The 10440-nt window shown below is 33.9% G+C and overlaps 1 protein-coding gene and 1 long non-coding RNA gene across 2 annotated transcripts in view; both read right to left on the bottom strand.

Annotated features, from left to right (window-relative positions):
* The window catches only part of LOC124436299 (dual specificity protein phosphatase 19-like), a 34495-nt gene that overhangs the window by 21771 nt on the left and 2284 nt on the right, over nucleotides 1-10440 (bottom strand). The window lies entirely within an intron of this gene.
* LOC124436303 lies at nucleotides 884-8260 on the bottom strand. The gene is made up of 2 exons (XR_006945295.1): nucleotides 7978-8260; nucleotides 884-997 (listed from the first exon to the last, which is right to left on the bottom strand). It is a non-coding gene; the product is annotated as an uncharacterized LOC124436303 (long non-coding RNA).

Raw genomic sequence — 10440 nt, 5'->3', positions numbered from 1 at the left:
TTTTGTGTTCACGTGCTTACATCATGTTTAGGTAAAGCTTCTCATTGGCTGAAACGCGTCACATGCTCACTGAATATCATTCTCTGATTATGCTCGCACTTTATAGCAAGAGTGTATGAAGCATATTACATTGATCATGATGTTTGTTATTCATAGCTCAGGCTTTTTTATAACAAAGAAAATGTTTTTAGTAGTTTTCATACTGTTGATGAAGCTGTCAACTGCATCAAGTTTTACTATGTTTGTAGCTACTTTAATTTAAAACAAATTCCGAAGAAACAAGACATCTTGAGATTGCAAAATATGAATCAAAACAAGACGAGAAGTAAACTGTAAATTTTCGACTTTATTTCAAAGTCATCCTCATTCTGTCTGTGCGTTTTCTGTTATAGCAGGAAGTAATAGTACAGGTAGCTTTTTGTAAAGTCAATTGTTTTTCAAAAAAAATTGTCCGAAATCTTAGTCCCATTTACAGAAATCGCATGCAATGTAAGAGAAGACAGCAATTTTGCATCGAACGACAATGATTATCGACAATGAAAGTGAAACAAAAATGAGACATAAAGACTATAGCAACTATGAAATAAATATATCACTTATGAAAACCGACAAGTTTTCTGAAAGTGACTACCGCAAAGAATGTCGAAACGTCAGTCAATACGAGCACCAACAGTCAACCACTGGATATACATCTACAAAGATGTAAGATTCAAGTCAATTGCAGTTTGCAACGGCCATAGTAGTTGAACAACTGCAAGCAAAAGCTAAGTTATCTCTAATACTGATAGTTCCCGGGCTAGTTCCGTGTGTATGAGAGTCTTTATACTCGGTTTCCTGTCATACAACGCTTACTTTTTATCAAACACTATTTGAATTTTTGTACCTTGAATAAATATTTATTTTTCTTAATGCAAAGTTGCTATGCTAAAGCATATTCTATATATCTAATAATCCATGAGTGGATTCTGAAAAAACAGCAAGGAAACAAATTTGATAACTTGCAAGTCGCGCAAAAAATAACGCCCGAGAAGAAACAAAGAAGCTTTGAGCCATGAGAGATAGCTAATAAAAGCCATCTGTCAAGGACGTTGAACTGTATGAATAACAGTTCAATAATCAAGAACTATTCTATATTCCTCCATTTTTCCGCATTTGTTTTCTTACGTAACGTAAACTTATCTACTTATCTTTAAGTTTCGTTGTTTTTGTTAACGATTCTCCAATACATTTGAGAAAGCTTCAAACTCATACAGCAACGAATCATCTAAGATTTGTCTTGATACAATGTAACGGATGCAATGTGGTTGTTCTGCATAATCTAAATCAAAAAAAAATGACAAGGGACAATCATTCTGTAAACTTTGTAAACAATCATTATCAAAAGCCTCAAAAAATATTGAAGTTGCATGTCAGGGTATCACTGACTGGAATATGGAAACTGGAATCTCAATTTGACTATAGATATGACGAAATTTTCTATACAACTACGGTCTAAATGGCAACTACCGCAAAGCAACTTCTTCAACTGATAAGTATTAACAAATGAAAATGCGATAGTTGTCGCGGTTGAATTTCAATTTTGACGAGTGCGAAATTGAAATCAACGTATAAAAGGAATAAGTTGTATGTTTGTCACTTCCGGATAGATGTTCGGCATTTGCATTTGTGCTTTGCACTAGCAAAGACTGAAATAAACAAATAGCCAAAGACAGGGTCTTTGTAAAAAAAAAATATTTTACGCTTTTGTGAAGTTTTTAATTCTGAAAGCGAGAAGTTAATTACTCCACAACTTTAGTTTTTGGAACAGATGCACAGCATGTGAAGTAGTGAAGGCAGATTTGCACAGCATTCACTGCATGAGATGTGGCACGCACATTATTTTGCTGCATATAGTACATAATACCTATCCATCCGTCAAAATCAAAATAAGAATTTTGAAAATCATAAAATATTGGAACTATCTTAGTCAACGTAGCTTTATAGATAACAGTTAACTAGTTAACTGTTATGTGATGAGCATTAATCTTGTCGGTGTTAAAAAAACAGAGAAGACTTTTAGAGACCCAAACATGTATGCGGAATATGTTACATCAACACTAACATTTACTTTTTAACTGTTAGTTCGCAATGGCTATTACAGTGTACTGAATTTTTAACGGTTCAAAGGAGAATGTGCGTATGCGTGTTTTGAGTGTCGTAAATCTGTCGCCAAGCATCTATGATTAATTTGGCCGCATACCATGTGTACACATCGGTAGCAAACTAACCAAAAATTGTATAAAATGTTACTTCGAAGAATTTACAGTTGCTGCATGGTGAAGATTTAAAATGAAATGCATTCATAGTGTTGAATCTTGTATCATTTTGTTCGTCCAGTGGAGTCAATTCTAATGTCTTTAAATGACATCGACTTTGTCAAATCCAAATTTGTCATTTGAATTAACTATACTGTGAATATGGAATTGCTATCAGCAATTGCTATCAGTTCCCTGTAATAAATCTTTTAATAAAAAGTGGAACTCGTATAGGTAGGGGATAACCTTAGCAGTTTATTTAAAAAATCTTTTATTTAAGATAACGAACTTAATTCATTAAAGCTAGCAAAAACTATAACTGAAACATTTGTATATTTCATAATAAATATGACGTTTACACAGCAGGTTTATCAATTGACAATTGAATTTACTAATGTCTTTATTATTATCACACACGTTCACAAATGCTAATCAACTACATATTCATAGTTACAATGCTAGTTTTTACGCAAAATTACATAAAGATTTTGCGACGTACTTAAAGTAAATTTACATAATACATCTCGTGTTTATACATGAAACTAAGCTTTCATTTCTTCACAGAAACATTATATTGTCCATTTATATTTATGATACTAGAGACTACACATGAGCTGTTAATAAATGAGTGGGTGTTGGCAATGAACGTTTTACATTAGATGAAAAGAAAAACACAGAGTATAATAAAACAGAAAGCGAAATGAAAATTTGGCCTGTTACTGATGTTGTGTTCGTCATGGAAACATGACCTTTCTTTTTTATTACATAATCTATTCCCCGAGCAAATAGTGCCCAATTTAACAAAATTGAAGTCTGTTCCGGAACAGTAGTATGACTGATTTCCATTTGTAGCTTTTCTATATGAGCAAAACGTATATCCAGCAGGTACGACAAAGTACCATTTCTCTTGGTACTCATAAGTGTGTACAATTTTTTGTGTCCTTGATGCAGAAAAAGATATTTTGTATTTTGCTACGATTTTCAGGGTCAATCCGACAGATACCTGAGATACTTTAGTTGTTTTTTTGTTAATTTTTAGTTCATAACTGCAAGGATGATGTTTTCCCTCTATCCCAGGACACGCATAAGAAAAACTTTCGTCGTAACAAACACTTTCACCAGCTGTAACACTGAATTTTTTAGACTTAACCTGGGGACAATCTTCAACGAATATTTCTACGTCTTTATTTTTTCGATAATACACTCGTGCTTTATTTGCCGGTTTGTCCAAAACCATTTCTCTCTTCGAGCTTCCACAATACCAAGAGAAATTTTGTCCACTAGTCTCGAATTTAACATCGAGTTCGCCCTTAAGAACAATTTGATTTTTGACAAATATAAAATCAGGATTTTGACACTTTTCTTTAAAGGATGTAACATTTTTGCATGTCTGAGCAGAAATTGCACTGCTTTCATGAAAAAAAGAAGCTACCAATAATAAAGTCAAAGCTCCTGATACAATTCTACCCATTTTGTTTTATCCACGCCAATAATCAGGTAAATGTGATTTCGTTTGCTGTTATGTTCGTTTTTATTTATGATGCATGGAATTATGGGAATGAAGAAGACTATTGTCTCAAATAATACATAGGTAATTAAGGAGGAGACAGGAGACCTTTCTAAATTGTATATTTTCATACAGGCAGGATGTAGCAGCTGCTCATATGCTCAGCATGACTAGAACTGCTTTAAAAAGCAGGCATTTTTTTTTCATTCAGACGTTTCCTCTCTAAAATTAGTCCTAGCTGAACACTTGGCATAGAAAAGCAAAATTATCCATGCTAGATGATTTAAAGTCCACAAATGCAGCTTATGAGCTTTAACTATGGGTGTTTTAGCTCTCCCCAAATTCATGCATGCTCTTGAGAGATAATTTGGAGTTCTTCGTCGGATGAAACGCATCACATGCTCACCGAATTTCATGCTCAAATTATGCTTTCACTCCATGGCATAAGTGAATGACGTTTATTATGATTTTTGCTATTCGTGACCATCGTAGCTCTGGCTTAAGAATAACAAAGAAAAGTTTCTAGTGCTTTCTATGTGGCATTGTTTGTTTTCACCATGGCCTGAAACTCTGCTTCATTCTGAGGCACTGTTGAATTTCTTCTAAACGTTATCAAACAACCAACTTTCGACAGTAAAAAAGGACGACCTTAATATATGAAGACATATATTTAGGCAAACGAGATCACCATGGGTCCACTCTGATCTGGCAATTTCGCATCAAGAAATTATACTGACAATCAAATTGAAACTAAAATCACTCTGATCTGGCAATTTTGCATCAAATAATTATACTGACAATGAAAGTGAAACTAAAATGAGCCACAAACACAAAGCAACGGCAAAATAAATAGATCATTCATGCAGCAAAGCGAGAAGTTTCCGTTTGTAGCGACGGTAAATTTATTCAAAATATAATCGTTCTGTGTTTGAGTAAATATGGCGTTATCACTCAGTAAATGATACTAGATGGCTCTTATTTAAAAGATCGGCAAACCTAAAGGAGAGTCAAAGATGTCATACGGTGGTCTAAACATCATTAAATACATTGCAGATTGGTTAAACCTAGAGGAGAGTCAAAGATGTCATACGGTGATCTAAACATCATTAAATACATTGCATAGTGATTAAACCTAGAGGAGAGTCAAAGATGTCATACGGTGGTGCAAACATCATTAAATACATTGCATAGTGATTAAACCTAGAGGAGAGTCAAAGATGTCATACGGTGGTCCAAACATCATTAAATACATTGCAGAGTGGTGAAACCTAGAGGAGAGTCAAAGATGTCATACGGTGGTCCAAACATCATTAAATACATTGCAGAGTGGTTAAACACGACATGTCAACAATGATGCAAAAAGCAACAACTGTTTATTCTCCTTTAATTTTTAAACCAAATTCTCCCAAATTTTAATCATTCGCTCATCATGAATTCATGGCCAATAGAAAACGTTTGTTATCTTATGAATTATCGTGCTCAGTGCTTACAAACAAACACACACTCACTGTCACATGTATGTGTGGGTAGCCTTAACAACAGCTTCAGTATACAGAACAAACAGAAGTCAGTTGTCCCTCTTTACTGTGCAACTTGGTGCTGTGCTTTTCATTAAATAGGCTGCAGCGAGCCATTTTAACATTCCTATTGGTTCAATAATGTATTTTACTTCGCTGCACCACGTTAATCACAAATGGACAATAATATACTTGCCCATTTGAAATTTTTATTGGAGTGGGACTATAGTTTCTTTCTCAACTGTAACCTTGAGATGAACATAGTTTAACTTATATAGTACAAAAAAATTTATAAATGCATGTATAGTAAAGTATAGTATAGTAAAGGTCATTTCCTTTCGTAATAATAACATATGAAAAATAACAACAATAATTTCGTGTCAAAATGCCACAAAATGAAATCAATCTTTCCTTTGGCACTTCTCTCTCGTACAAAACGTTCTCTTTGCTAAATTTATAAAATTTTCTTTATTTTATTGCTCTCCGTACTCTCAGTGCATGTTATGCGTTCTTGCGTTCACGTGCTTACATCATGTTTAGGTAAAGCTTCTCATTGGCTGAAACGCGTCACATGCTCACTGAATATCATTCTCTGTTTATGCTCTCACTTTATAGCAAGAGTGTATGAAGTATATTACGTTGATCATGATGTTTGCTATTCATAGCTCAGGCTTTTTTATAACAAAGAAAATGTTTTTAGTAGTTTTCATACGGTTGATGAAGCTGTCAACTGTATCAATTTTTACAACATTTGTAGCTACTTTGTAGTGGTAAATCTTTTGTCGAGATTGTTTACAGAAGTTGGTCGGCCCATATTGGCCATCTACACCTAAGCCTTTGAACAAAATTTTGAAGAATTATGGTATTCAAATTTCAAACAGAGAACGATTGGTATAGCAAATGACAAGATTACTTTATTTTGTTGGTTATGTCGGTGTAACTTTTGCTCATTTAGTATGTAGCTCAAGTAAGAAAGACGTCCTTGCCCCAAGTTGGTATAAATGTGAGTGCTCGGAAATAATCTTTCGTCAAACTGAATTGAGTAGTGGTTGCTTGGGAGAGAAAAAGTGTAAAGACAATGTCTCCCAGGTCCGTTTTAACACTTCATTCCAACTTTCGAAATTTTCATTTAGATAAACTTCGACTTTGTCATTGTCTGTTTTTTCAGCCTTTCATGCAATGAAGAACGTCCATCGACATTCACTTATTACAAGAGCTAGCGTGTTGCCTGTTGTATCATAAATATGTGTAGAACAAATTAATTTCATGTTCCTGTGTGTTTTCTGTTATAGCATGAAGTAATAGTACAGGTAGCTTTTTGTAAAGTCAATTGTAAAAAATTGTCCGAAATCTTAGTCCCATTTACAGAAATCGCATGCAATGTAAGAGAAGACAGCAATTTTGCATCAAACGACAATGATTATCGACAATGAAAGTGAAACAAAAATGAGACACAAAGACTATAGCAACTATGAAATAAATATATCACAGATGAAAATTGACAACTTTTCTAAAAGTGACTACCGCAAAGAAAGTCGAAACGTCAGTCAATACGAGCACCAACAGTCAACGACTGGATATACATCTACAAAGATGTAAGATTTAAGTCAATTGCAGTTTGCAATGGCCATAGCAGTTGAATAACTGCAATCAAAAACTAAGTTATCTCTAATACTGATAGTTCTGTAGCTTATGATTTTAAAATTTCCAATTTTCGTTAGCACGGCCATTATCATTATACGCAGCGAAATTCAGATACTTTAATGAATGGAGAAACTGCAAAATTAGCCATTGGTGTGCTATGCTTTGACGGCCAACGACGAGTATCCTCGTCGAAATCATATCATAAGCATAAATTTCTAGCCATTTCCTGGGTAAAATATTATAATATCACAAATTGCAAGACAAATATAATATCACAAGTGCAGTTTCCGACTGAAAATTTTGCTACCCTTCCACTTTCCGTTGATATTGAATCATGATTTGTCAAGAAGATAACGAGGATATCTCATGTTTAAGTAATTTGCTTTGTTTGTATTCTTTGTGTGAACGCGAAGTCATCAATAATATAGTCGCCATGTTTAGGGTTGCTATCTGGCTCTTGTACAGCCAATAACTAGATTTTGGCTTTTTTTGCCTTTTGGCTGCATTTGGCCTTTATCACTTCTTTGGACTGTAACTTTTCTGTCATTTGAACCATTACAGTGATGAGACTGTCACAGTTAATTTTGCTACACCGTGAAATTAAGTATTCCTTGGAAAAAACGCTTACAACGCACAATTAGGAGAAGATCCATATTTTTTACGAGCAACATGTCCCTCAGTTTACCAAGTTGATATTTTAATAATAGCAGATAATCTTTTCAATTATTTAAAAATTTAAATCAATGTAAGTTAGTATGACGATGCATATGTGAGAAATGTTTAGTACCTACGCTCCCTTGATTAGCTACAGTGTCTAAATTCCGTGTGTATGAGAGTCTTTATTCTCGGTCTCCTGTCATACAACGCTTACTTTTATCAAACACTATTTGAATTTATGTACCTTGAATAAATCTTTATTTTTCTTAATGCAAAGTCGCCATGCTAAAGCATATTCTATGTATATGATAATCCATGAGTGGATTCTGAAAAACAGCAATGAAACAAATTTGATAACATGCAAGTCGCGCAAAAAATAATGCCCGAGAAGAAACAAAGAAGCTTTGAGCCATGAGAGATAGCTAATAAAGGCCATCTGTCAAGGACGTTGAACTCTATAAATAACTGTTCAATAATTAAGAACTATTTTATATTTTTGCCATTTTTCCGCACTTGTTTTCTTTCGTAACGTAAACTTATCTACTTGTCTTTAAGTTTTGTTGTTTTTGTTAACGATTCTCCAATACATTTGAGAAAGCTTCAAACTCATACAGCAACGAATCATCTAAGATTTGTCGTGATACAATGTACGGATGCAATGTTGTTGTTCTGCATAATCTAAATGAAAAAAAATGACAAGAGACAATCATTCTGCAAACTTTCTAAAGAATCATTATTAAAAACCACAACAAATATTGAAGTTGCATGTCTGGGTACCACTGACTGGAATATGGAAACTGGAATCTCAATTTGACTATAGATATGGAGAAATATTCTATACAACTACGGTCTAAATGACAACTACCGCAAGGCAACTGCTTCAACTGATAAGTATTAACAAATGAAAACGCGATAGTTTCCACGGTTGAATTTCAATTTTGACGTGTTCGAAATTGAAATCTACGTATAAAAGAAATATGTTGTATGTCACTTCCGGATAGATGTTCTGCATTTTCATTTGTGCTTTGCACTAGCAAAAACTGAAATAAACAAATAGCCAAAGACAGGGTCTTTCTATGAGAAACATTTTACGCTTTTGTAAAGTTTTTATTTCTGAAAGCGGGAAGTTAATTACTCCACAACTTTAGTTGTTGGAACAAATGCACAGCATGTGAAGTAGTGAAGGTAGATTTGCACAGCATGTGAAGTAGTGAAGGCAGATTTGCACAGCATTCACTGCATGAGATGTGGCACGCACAATATTTTGCTGCATATAGTACATGATACAACTATATGTAGATACCTTGGTACAGGGATTGATTTCAAACTGTTCTTCTTGTCCTAAATCAACTAGACAAAAGATAAAGAAGGGTACTTATTTCAAGGGCAGTATGTATAAACTTCTCTATGACTGACTACAGTATAACATACACTTCTCTATGACTGACTACAGTATACCATACACTTCTCTATGACTGACTACAGTATAACATACACTTCTCTATGACTGACTACAGTATAACATACACTTCTCTATCAGGGGCGGATCTAGGATTTTTCAAACATCAGTCATAAAACGTCAAAGGCGCTCCGCACCTGGGGGGGGTCTGAGGCATTCTCCCCTGAGAAATTTTGAATTTCAGAGCCTTGAAAATGCCATTTTCAGCGTTTTAGAGCAATACAAAATGTATTTTGTGGGCATCGTTTTTGCGTAAAACAACACATTTTGCTTACGTTTTTTCAAAAAGAAAATGAAGTGAACAATACTTGAATGTTTTGCCAAATATTTAGGCTCATTATCATGCCAAATATATGGCTCATTAGCATGTCTAGGAACGTAAAATTTATTTTACAATAATGCTATTCAAAACAGATATAGTCTTTAAAATTTCTACCAAGTTGTCAGGCATAGACCCCCTAGAGACCCCATTCAAACCTCTATGTAATGAGTTTAGTTAAGTTAGAAATTTGGTACTACAAGTGACACTTCATAGATATAGAAAAGCTCAGACTTCAAACCATGCAAGTTTATTGTAACTCTTTACCCATCTCCACATCAGTGCCAGCAAATTCACCTTTTGAGAAAAAACTCAAAATTTTTTTCTGCCAAAGGTTAAGCAAAAATTATCAGAGTGAAAATTTGCAGTTAAGGACAGCTTAATGCCATAAATGTTTATTAGGCATTTCACTAGACTTTTATCTCCTGTAAGTATATGCAAAGTGTGCTATATAGCAATCACTAGTAGCATTGTATTTGCAAATACAAACAGAATGTAACCAACATGTCTTTAATTATATAATTACATGAATGTTAAAACTGGTTCATGTGTCATGCTTACTGGTTATGATAAATATCTTTTCATATGATCAAAGCTTGTTTAAATGTAAATCAGAAATAATTTAGTTTAGAAATTATAATGATCATCAGAAAAATACTTTGCTGTTTTGCCAAATTTCAAGGTTTATCTGCATACATAGAAAGACATTTTTACTTTATAGAAAATGCTTTTCATACATCAATAGCCCTTTGGAATTTATGGCAAACAATCTGGTATGAGCCGTAGATTAACACACCTTTACATCTCTACATGAGGTGTTCAGTTAGAAAAGGGGACAATATGTGACATGGGACAACATTCCATGTATGTGAAATACTCAGGTTTAATACCATTCCAGTCAAATTGTCAAAATAAAAAGCTTCATGGATCAGAAGACTCAAAATCACAGGTTATAGTAAACAGCTTCTCATGTAATCAATGTTAGTTTTCTCAAATCTTAAACAATATGTAGTATAACTGTCCAATGATTGAATGATCAATGA

This window comes from Xenia sp. Carnegie-2017, unplaced genomic scaffold (genome assembly GCF_021976095.1).
Source record: "Xenia sp. Carnegie-2017 unplaced genomic scaffold, XeniaSp_v1 HiC_scaffold_16, whole genome shotgun sequence".
Lineage (NCBI taxonomy): Eukaryota > Metazoa > Cnidaria > Anthozoa > Malacalcyonacea > Xeniidae > Xenia > Xenia sp. Carnegie-2017.
The sequence above is the reverse complement of the archived record's forward strand: the minus strand, read 5'-3'. Positions and strand labels throughout refer to the sequence as shown.